Here is a 12,424-nt window from a genome sequence, read left to right on the forward strand (position 1 = left end):
ATAAATATACACAGGAGAAAACTTAGGAAAAGCAATTGATCAAAAAAGAAGAGTTACTGATTTTTCTAGGAATTATTATTCTGATGGGAATAAAAAAACTGCCTTCTTATCGCGACTATTGGTCGAGTAACCCAAAGTTGAAGGATTTATATATAAGCTCGCTAATGCCGGTTGTTCGTTTCGGGTTCATATTAGGTAATTTGCATATATCTGACAACAGCACAGAACCTAAAAAAGGTGAGCCTAATTATGATAAATTGTATAAATTGAGACCATTGCTGGATAGACTTCAAGAAACATTCAAAACTTGCTGGAAACCAAGCAAATATCAATCTATCGATGAATCCATGATAAAATTCAAAGGTCGAAGTAGCCTGAAGCAATACTTGCCAGCAAAACCAATAAAACGAGGATATAAATGTTGGGTTCGTGCGGATGAGTCCAGTTACGTATGTGAATTTCAAGTTTATACTGGCAAAACCGAAAGTTCTGAGAAACAGTTACGAGCACGAGTTGTCGAAGATTTGACGCGTGAACTTGTTGGTAAAAATCACCATGTGTACTTTGACAATTTCTTCACTGGTGTCGATCTATTAATTTCGCTGAAAGAAGACAAAATATTTGCTTGCGGAACTGTACGTTCCAATCGTACTGGGTTACCTAAATCTGTAATGCTTGACAAACAAATGAAACATGGACAATACGATTTTCGAACGTCTGATACTGGTATTACTTGGATAAAATGGATGGATAAGAAAGGTGTTTGTTTCCTGTCAACTTACCATGATCCATCCGAAGTGACAACAGTAAATCGAACACAGAAAGATGGCACACGAGTGCAGGTAGATTGTCCAGTCATGTGCTCTGATTACAACAAATACATGGGATTTGTCGATAACGCTGATCGTTTGTTATCTACATATAAAATAGATCGAAAGTCCAAAAAGTGGTGGCACAGATTATTCTGGCATTTCATTGATCTAACTATTACAAATTCATTCATCATATTTTCAAAAATAAACGCTGATAATCCTATAACATTGAAGAAGTTCAGACTACTTTTAGTGGATCGATTGGTTTCTCACAAAATTCCAACTAAAAAAGGAAGAAAGCGACAACCTACACAAACCAATCTTCACAAACCACAAGTTTCTGTTGAAAAAAGACGCTCTCTATCTGCTCATATGCCAACACCCATTGATAATTATAGGAGATGCGCTCACTGCAGTACAAAAACAAAAGATGTGCGAACTAAATGGTCATGTAGTACGTGCAACGTACCATTATGTTTACAAGTAGACAGAAATTGCTTTTTGAAGTATCATTCATGAAAGATTTAAATGAATTGGAAAGCTAAGATAATTAAAAAATTGAAGGTGAGAAGATAAAAATATAATATGAAAAAAAACAAAAAAAAAAAAACAAAAATACAAAAAAAAATCAATCTGATCCTGGATTCACTATTTTGAATTTCGAAATTCTAGATTCAGAATCGAGATTAGCGATCCCAAAAACCCTTGTATACTAATTTTCAATAAATTAAAAAATATACACCAAATTTTTACCGCCATCTTGGATCCGCCATTTTAAATTTCGAAATTCTGAGTTCAACATCGTGATCAGCGATCCCAAAAATCCTTGTATACAAATTTTCAATGAAATAAAAAATATACACTGAATTTTTTTTTTTTTTTTTTTTTTTTATTTTTAACGTCGCTCTATTTATGCTTCATCAGTGCTAATCAGCGACGGAGGCTTGCAATGTGTTTGAGAACAAAGCACATGAAACTTTTTTCAGTGGTGCTTGTATCAATCAGTAGGAACTGGGAATCGAACCCGGGCCTACCGGGTGCGAGTCCGTCGCCCTACCGACCGAGCCATTGCAGGCCTCATACACTGAATTTATGCCGCCATCTTGGATCCGCCATTTTAAATTTTTAAAATTCTGAGTTTAGAATCGTGATTAGCGATCCCAAAAACTCCTTTGTATAAATTTTTGTAAAATTATAACTGAAAGTTTCTTCAATAATGAATTTTGTTTATAAATAGGGCTGTTTTTTCGTCTTTGTTTAACAATATTAACAAATTAATAAAAGTTGTGGCACCAATTGACGTAAATTTCAATTGTATATCATCCTATAATCGTAAAATAACAAAAAACTCAGGGTAAATTCATCAAAAACTATTCCAAATTTGCAAAAAATGCTATGAAAAAAGGTGGGAATACGTATTCCCACTGTGTTGCAAAGGGTTAATATGCCTCGGCTCACTGAAATCCAATCTGCTTAAATTGTTGCCCTGTTAGAAACGGGGTTTAATCAGAGCGACATATCAAGAAGGATAAGGATTCAATCACTCGATGGCATCACATATATTTAATCGATATCGTGAACATGTTTTTAACATCGAAGACCTGGTCAAGGTCAATCTATGGTAACTACGAATAGGGAGGATTAAAACATTATCAATGCAGCCCTGAGTGCCCCAACAAAAATTGCACGACAAATTGGGAATGAAGCTCTACTAGCCAGATAAATTAGTACTCAAACAATAAGAAGGCGTCTTTAAAAAAGAGGTTTAATGTCACGAATTCATGCCAGAGTGCCTATGTTGATAGTTATGCATCGGCAAACTTGTCTATGCTACGCTCGTAATCATCAAAACTGCACACCTAGACAGTTGAAAAATGTATTGTTTGCAGACGAATCTCGATTTTATCTGCTTGGATAAAACATTTATTTTAATCATTTTATGATGTTGGGTTTCGAATTTAGCGTCGTAGATGAGAGAGCATTATGAAATAAATCATGTTGATCCTACTCGATCATTTAGTGAAGGATATGTTATGGTATGGAGCGGAATATCAATGAAATATAGAACGAATCTGGTGATTATTCTATCCCCAGTATCAACAACAGCACGTTATATTAACAAAATTTTATGCCCTTACGTAATTCTCATGCATCGTCAAATAGAGAGTAAATTCATCTTGATGTAGGATAATTCGTGCATCCATATTGCAAGAGTTACTCGTGGTTACTTGAAAGTAAACAATATACAGTAACTACTTCATCCTAGTAATAGCCTAGACCTCAATCCTATTGAGCATGAGATGATGAGTGGAAGACTACGATACCTTGTAACAAAGTTTCCGCGTTACCTACACGGTTTGCCACCAATTCTTTATAGGGGCATAAGAGAGGCGCTTTCGCTCTTAACGATTGAAAGAGGGAAGAAGGAGAATAGTTCAAGAAATGATTTTGCGCATAAACTTTCAAAATTAACCCATTAATACCCAAGCCGAATCTGGTAGAGATAGCCTTGAAATAACTATTGAGTTCATGTTATAGCTCAAAAATAATTTACACGTGTTTTTTCTTTTTGCATTTCCAATTGTTTATAAAAAGTTATTTAAACAAATTAACAAAAGTTTTAGTTTTTTGAAAAACTATTTACGGCAATCGGTTCTACGGGAAAAACCAAGGCGAAAACCTCTGTAAGATTTTCTTGTCAGACTCGACTTTGTTGGTGTATATTCGTTATAAACAATTTGAAACTGAGAAGTGATGCGGACAAAAACCTCTCTAACATTATTTTTTTCGACCCAACTGTTTTTGTTAATCATTATGGGTAAAAAAACTACTTTCTTCAAAACAGATCCTTAAAAACAATTACGAATGATTTTCTCTGTGAGTTTCGCAAAAATAAATATCACATTTTGAACAACAATATTCAGTCAATACTGAACAATTTTCATTGTCACACTTTCTACGTTTCCTAACCTTTATCTGATGTTCCTTTGTCGGAGTTTTAACTTTTTTCTGTCGTTTGGGTCGATGGGTATTTTCGAGTTTTTGAATATAATATTCACAAACTTCCTCCACAATATCTTTTGAACCTTTCTTCTCATCTGGATGAAGTTTATTGTAAATAACAGTAGCATTAGCTAATGAAGCTTGAATAAGTCTCATGAAGAGACACCACGTCCATTTTTTGCTTCGGATGGTAGGCATAAGTGCATTACAATGCTGGTCGTATAAGTCTACTCCACCCATGTGCCTATTATACATTGAGAAAGCTTGAGGAAAGAGAATTTTTTGTTTAGTTTTATTATGCCATCTTTTCATTTCACCTTTCGGTTCATCTCCGTATTTAGTTGAGAGAACTGATACGGGTTTTGAGTCCATCACCGTTATGTAATTCAGTTTTGAATTGGCTTCATGAATTGAGATAGTGGTTCCTCTATCAGCTTTCTTTGACATATCGATTTTTGCTTTGACGCGATTTTGACGAACAGTTCCTGTAGCCAATAATCCAATATTTCTTAAGTGAATCATGAGATCTGGAGATGTAAAGAAGTTATCAAAAAACAAATGATATTTTGCCAGATTTTCATTTTTAACCGTCTCTAGAAACCTTTGAAGTAATTTGATAACCACTCTCGATCACGAACAAACAGAAGCTAAAGGATTTTCAGATTCAGTACCAAACTTGCCCATATATATATCTAAATCATATATATATCCATCTGAAGAACATAGTGCCCATAGCTTTATCCCAAATCTTATAGGTTTGTTCCTAATGCATTGCTTGATGCTGAATCTTCCAAAATATTTGACCATAACTTCGTCAATTGACAAATTATAATCAAAAAATCCATATCTCATACAATTTTCCCTAAATAATTCAAATAAATATCTGACTTTCCAGACTTTATCTTTTTCATCTGTGTCTTGAAGTTTATAAAACCTAATGTTTTTTTTTATTTTTACAAATTTTTCCCTTGGCATAAGTTCTTTTATTATTGGACACTACAAAAGTCGTTTGTTGAACCAAAAAAAATTTAAAGACAAAAAAATGACAGAAAAACAACAGAAAAAAGTTAAAAATCCGACAAAGGAACATCAGATAAAGGTTAGGAAACGTAGAAAGTGTGACAACGAAAATTGTTCAGTATTGACTGAATATTGTTGTTCAAAATGTGATATTTATTTTTGCGAAACTCACAGAGAAAATCATTCGTCAGACTGCTTTTTCCTAGAATTAACTATAGTAATCATAATGATCACGATGAATCGGTCTAAATCATCATTGGTTAATTCAAAGTGGTTTTCGGAAGTAGCTTCCATAATAAAGTTTTTCATTGATTGAGAAAAAAAGAGTTCAAACAATTCCAAAGAACTTTTTGAGTGTAATGATGAAATAGATGAAAGATCATAGTCATCATCTGGAAGATCGTCATAATTCAAAGCATTATCACGCCAATCATACTTATGATTCGGTTCTAGTAACTTCTGGTCACTAGTATAAGAACTCTTTATATGTTCATACGATCCTGTAGGAAGCGGCCGAAGTGAAGTATATTCTTCTTCTTCATTACTTGAACCTTCATCTGAGCTCTCCTGCTCTGTTGGAAGAAATGCAATATCAACATGATGGTCACCATCCATATCATCACCGTCAACCATCTCATTCAAATCAGCAATTCTTCGCCTCGTCATGGTATTACAGTTTTATATTGAAGTATATAAAAAGAACAAAATCAGTAATTTATTCAATATAATAGAATGGTCTTCTATTTCACTGAGTAATAAGCTATCGTCGAAATAGTATATGACACCGAACTATATAGTCGATTTACATTTGAAATGAAGATAGGAATGAAAATTAGAAAGAATTATAAAATTATGAGGAATTTCTACTGATGGTGTGATTATTTCAGTACAACCGTAGAAAATCTTTTTCAAGTTATTTTTAGTTCACATTCAGTTCGTAAAATTCAAATGATGGAAACTGCTTTATGATTTCTAATTACAATTGTATGATAAAAGGCTAAAGAGGTTTTCGCCTTGGTTTTTCCCATAGAATCGATTGCCATAAATAGTTTTTCAAAAAACTAAAACTTTTGTCAATTTGTTTAAATAACTTTATAAACAATTGGAAATACAAAAAGAAAAAACACGTGTAAATTATTTTTGAGCTATAACATGAACCCAATAGTTATTTCAAGGCTATCTCGACTAGATTTGGCTTGGGATACAACGAGGTCAGCATCACTTCTCAGTTTCAAATTGTTTATAACGAAACTACACCAACAAAATCGAGTCTGATGAAAAAACGCTACAGAGGTTTTCGCCTTGGTTTTTCCCGTAGAATCGATTTCCGTAAATAGTTTTTCAAAAAACTAAAACTTTTGTCAATTTGTTTAAATAACTTTTTATAAACAATTGGAAATGCAAAAAGAAAAAACACGTGTAAATTATTTTTGAGTTAGAACATGAACTCAATAGTTATTTCAAGGCTATCTCTACCAGATTCGGCTTGGGTATTAATGGGTTAAAAACAAACTTATTATTAGCAAGAACCACACAAACAAACTAACTTGCAAGACTTACTACTAATACAAATAATTAATACACATTAGCTCGCATGTCTATGTCGCTATTAAATAATACCGAGCACGAGCGGACCTTATCATGACTATCGTTTACAAAGAAGTCGCGGATCGCTTGGCAACAGGATCGCCTTGATCCGCGTTTCAGAAGAGCCGCTACTCGTACAAAGAATCTCGGTAGCCAGCGAGTAAACGAGCTACTAGGTATTGCCGTACTTAGTCTAACCGGTAAATTCAACTCTTGAGAGAAAGAGAGGATAACGAAGAGAGAAAGATAACCTGACCTTTGTATCCCTAGCTTGTCGGGTGATATAGATTTTGTTGTAGGGCCAAGGCACGAAGAGATGTAATCGTTCTTATGGTGACTAGGTATTTCCGCAGGGTCAACGAATGTGCCTCCCGCGTCTTCTTCGTGGTGTTCCTCCCGACAAAGGGCATCTCTCTTCACAGACTGGTAGACCTTATTGCGCCGAACTTCTGAACACTGCTACTTGCTCTACCTTCTTATGTCCAGGAGCCCATGAAAGAACTTAATGACTGAATGCCCGCCGCGGCCTACTCGCGGTCACCGACGTACTTTCTCTCGTACGCTCTTGACCTACTTATTAGGCGGTGTGCGATAATAATCGTTAATTGATCGTGCATCGTATGCCTGCCTAAATCTGAATAGTTCGTGCGTGTGCTCTCTCTCTCTCTCTTTTTCTTTCACTTTTTCCTTCGCTGCTTCTTTACAACGCTCTCCTTCAGGATTGTTCGACCTCATCGAGCGATCATTTGTGGCTGAAAAAAAGGGCAGTAGTTAGATGCATTTTCACTATGCGTTCAACGCTGACCATTATGTCTTGCCGAGAGCAGGGGAAATTTCGGGACAGCAGACGAAGCGCAAGCTAACTGCTTGCCCCTATCACAACCTAGAGAAAGCTCCTGCTTCATATTTCATAAAAGCTTCCTGATTTCATAAAAGCATGCATAAATATGTAAGAATGATTAGGAGACGCTATCAACGCGGAGGTGGCAATACAAAATATGAAATACTTTTTTTCCAAAGTTTTTATTTTCGTATTAGGCAAATAGAGTTTCGAACAAGAAAATACTGCGGAAATGACAAGTTACAGAGTTTCTTATTTGTGTCATACTTTACATAATCGACCCTTTTCAAGCTATATAATTACCTAATAACCTAATATCGGAAGGTGTTAAGAGTCATAAAAAAATCGTAGAAAAATAGTAAAAAAGTTGTGGAAAAGTCGTAAAAAAGTCGCAGAAAAGTCATAAAAATTGTAGAAAAGTCGTAAAAGTTATGGAAAAGTCATGGGAAAAAAAACTTTTTACGACATTTCGTTATTGTGTTGTCTTTTTACGACTTTTGCACGACTTTTTGAGAATATTTTTATCCAGGCTACATAGGCATATTACTTTTTTGTATTCGGTCACATCCCAATCTGGACCATTTGGATCGTCTGGCATCATCTGGCATCATCTGGCATCATCTGGCATCGTTGATAGTCATTGTTATTGTCATTGTCGTCGCTGTTTCCTTCATCCGCTGGCTCATTCTCTGCGGCGTCTGCCTGTACTGTATGTATTTCTTCAGGTGATAGGTCTTATAGCCATTTTTCGATACATTGTCAGCAGTAGCTGGTGCACCATTGTGGTAAATGTCTTCTTTACCCTATACATAAAAAACTAAAGAATTATGATCTAGGGAACGTGCTGGTCACGCTACGATACTACCACGAACAATCCATTCAGGATATTACTGTAAAAATATCGAAATAAGTATACTTTTTATTAAGAATAAATAAAAATCGAATCGTAATTAATTACCACGAGTTAATCTCACATACAGGTTGATCAAAGTGTGCTGGAGCTCCATTATGCATAAAAATAATGTTTTGTTGCTCTTCTAGGAGTAAACATCATCTAAAAGTTCTGGCAGATCATATTGCAGAGAACTAAGGTACATACGGCATTAATGTTTCCTGGCAGATGGAATGGCCCCACAATTTAATCGCGAATGATGCCGATAAGAGAGACGCTTTCGCTCTGAGCAATTGAAAGAGAGAAAAGAGAATAGGTCAACAACAAAATTAACACACCGTTTATATTCAGAACTGACAATCTTATTTCTAATCCATAACAAAATAATTTTATTTCTAATTAATATAACTAAAATCTTATTTCTTTGATGTAACGTAATCATTTATAAACATCATTAACCAATTCTACTGCGAACGAGGGAAAACGAATTGCTCGGCGAGTAAACGCCTCGACAATTCGTCACCTAACTAAGTGCCGCTGTTTGAACAAAAAAAGTCAATAAGCCGGTGGATGAACACCTTGCTATCGGATTTATCTAACTTAAAATTAAACTGCAACAGCTACAATGCAGAAATAGGAGAGAATTATTTGAGAGAGAGAGAGAGAGAGAAATATTTGAGAGAGAAAGAGAGAGAGAGAGAGAGGAAATTCGACCTTAGTATTATCACTGTCCAAAGGATGTACGTAGCGATGGAAAAAGCCTTTTCTTTTGCGTCGATTTTGAGGATTTGCCTAGACGTCAATAGCTTGACCAAATAAATTAGCTGATTTAATCGTCTTTTTTCGCACTAGATTCACTCACCAGGCTGGAAAAGGCACGTTGACGTTGGCAATTGTTTTCCTACGTCGCCCAGAGACTTCCTTTCTCAAAAAATGAATAGCCGTTGAAATGGACAGCGGGCGAGAACAGATCTTTTGGCTCACTCTTAGAAAGCGTCCTTAGAACCTAATAGCCGGCCGTGATCTAGTCACGGTCGCCGGCTCAGACTCTCTTTTTCTCCACTTGACTTCATTTTTCGGTGGCGTGCAACACAGCACTTATCGGTTGCGCACCACACATCTACCCCGACCTGGCTATAATGCGTATCGTGCTCTCTCTCTCTCTCACACTCTCTCTTCCACGCTTCCACTTCTGGAGCTCTTCGACCTCTTCGGCTGCTCCTCAGCAATCATCGACGCTAAAACAAAGAGGCCAATAGTTAGGCGCAGTCTTATTGTACGTCCAACACTAGCCAGTACGTTTTACCGAGAGCAAAAGGGATATAAACAGAAACTGACGAGAAGTAGGCTTACCGCTTGCCCCATTATAAATAGCGTAATAATCAGCGTCCCTCGACGTAATACACCGTGCTATAGCCCAAACTTCATTAACAATTTTTCAAGTTTGGCGCTCGTAAGCCGATTTTTAACCCTAACTTTATTTTCATTGTTAACACTCTCATTTCCTTCAGAACTTTCCGAGTCACTTGCTGAATTAAAATTTTCCTTGTTTGCATCAAACATTCTTGTTAAATCCATTTTTAATAAATATTTCACTACTACTGACGCAACACTGTAACGCTTCACTAACCCCTTTAACCCTTCTCCTCCCCTCTCTTTATCTTTTTCTAATGCATGGACTATACTTAAAACTTCCATGTAGAGGGTTCTACTAGTCCTGCGACATAAACAGATGTTATAGCGTTGAGGGGACCAGGTTCCTGGACTATAATGATTTATTATAGTCCAGGACCCTATACTATAATGAGTCATTATAGTCCAGGACCCTATACTATAATGAGTCATTATAGTCCAGGAGCCCCCTCCGCTATACTAGACTACTTTCTACGCTGAGCATACTCTACGCGTAAAAAGCTGCTTACGGGCGCCTAAACCGAAAATAATTTTTTTTGTTTGTATTTATGGATGTATTCAATTATGTGCATAATTTTTTATTTTCATTTCAAAATTATTTTAATTTTTATTATTAAATTCTATTGAATACTATTTGTACAAATTGTTGTAAAAAATATGGTATTATTTTACCAAGGAGAAACAATTTTAGTGCTATTAAACAATTTTCTTTTCGCAGCTTTGTTATACGAGCAAAAATACAAGATTGTTATTAAAATGTGCCTTGTCGTACTGCAAACGGATTTCATGGGCCCACTAATGTTCATTGCGTTGACTGAGAATGTATGCCCACACTTCCAGGTATTTTTCATCATAATAGTTATATTAGAACTCTTGAAAGTGTTCACGAATATGTAAAGTGACATGCAAATATCGTTGAATATTCTATTAATAATGATTTCATGTATTTCCTCCTTATTAATAAAGTTAGTTAATTAACTTATTTCCCTGTCATTAGTTTAGTATTTTGCCTTCAAATAATGCCAAATTTGTTTGCTGTTTTCTCAATTTCAATTTGTCGCTATAACGTATATGCACAGTTATAGAGATGTATCAAATTCGTTACCGATTAGTTTTGCATCGTTGTAAGAACGTTTCAGTTGATGAAGGGAGAAAAAACATTTTTTTTAATATTGCAGCAACGTTGTATAGACAAATTTACCGCTCAAATCATGCAAGTCCCGTTTATAAACGTCTAGAAAGGTTATGCGTTGATTGCAGGAAGGTTGCCAACTTATGTCTTCAGAATGTTCTCCAGACAAAAATAAAAATGTTGCAAGCTTTATAACGAGAGTCGCTCGTTATGGTCCTCCGCCATCGTCGTGAGCACCAATTAGTATCCTACTCTACCTTACCTACAAGTAGCTCAAGTGGTAGAGTAGGCTTCTGCTACCCGCGCATCCTCGATAGAGAGAGAAAGAGAGAGAGAGTGAGAGAGAGAATGCGCGAGCAGGCCAAAACCGGCATTCGTTGACAGACTTGTGATTCGGTTGGTCAATCCTGGATTCGAAAGAGTTGGCTGGACGAGATTCGGACGGACATACCGAGAAAGTAAAAAGGAACAACGGTGGAGATAAGTGCATGAAGCACAATTCACTCGTCCGACATCGTCCCTTGGTGGCCAGCCCGTTCGCCCTCAAGGGTGACGTCCCAGCCAATAATTGCTGTTGCCTGCAGCTGATTTATAGTCGTCAAGTAAGTCGAATAGATCGATCCCCGGTACCGGAATAATGAAATCGCACGTTCGTCTTATGTTATTCGTCGCACCGTCCCGCGTAATTATTTTAGCTACGCATCCGTCTAAGATACCGAATTCTCTCTCTCCATCTGTGTGACATTAATAATAAGTGTGCAGCTTCCAGCAGCTATATGTAGTTTGATTTGTAGATAAGGCCCCAGTCACATAGGTACATACGGATGCGGACGGATACGGACGCGAATCACAACTCTAGTAACATCACTAAAAATATCTAGTTCGATTATTTAGTACCAACACTACCAGTAGTGAGCAAAAGTGACTGGTGTTTAAAACTGTAGCGCAGAACGTACCACATTTAATGTTTCAATGTAAGGTCTACAATTTACTTTTCAAATTCTCACGAATATTGCTTATTGATGAGTAAGCTAATATAAAAAAAGTTTTTGGGATGATTAATACATATCATTTATATATTTTTTCTTCTTTTTCTCATATATTGAAGTACTTTCATAAAAAAAGGCCTAATTCTACTAATTGTAGTTGAAAATCTATCAATTCTCTATCATTTGCCATCTTATAGACTGCAATAATGTAAAGGTTAGATAGGCGTTCATTTAATGTGGTACGTTCGACGCTACAGTTTTAAACAACAGTCACTTTTGCTCACTACCGGTAGTATTGGTACTAAATAATCGAACTAGATATTTTTAGTGATGTTACTAGAGTTGCGATTCGCGTCCGTATCCGTCCGCATCCATATGTATCTATGTGACCGGGGCCTAATGAAGTGCTAAGAAAGTCCATTGATCAAAGTCTGTCTGCCATAATCCAGTGTATAATCCCTATTGAAAAAATCCAGCTGGAAATGCAGGCTGGATTTCCACATGGATATCCAGGTAGATTTCCAGGTGGATTCATATGGATTCCATGTGGATTTCATATGGATTTCCAGGCTGGATATCCATATAGATTCCAGATGGATTTTTTTTAAAATCCAGGTGGATTTATCAATCTGGATTTGACGTGAAGTAAAATTTCAAATAATAAATAAATAACGTATTGGTTATCAGTATATAAAATTTTACTAATAGGTTCTATGGAGGATGAATTATAAAAAA

This window comes from Phymastichus coffea, unplaced genomic scaffold (genome assembly GCF_024137745.1).
Source record: "Phymastichus coffea isolate CEN01 unplaced genomic scaffold, Cenicafe_Pcof_1.1 PCOF00014, whole genome shotgun sequence".
Taxonomy (NCBI): domain Eukaryota; kingdom Metazoa; phylum Arthropoda; class Insecta; order Hymenoptera; family Eulophidae; genus Phymastichus; species Phymastichus coffea.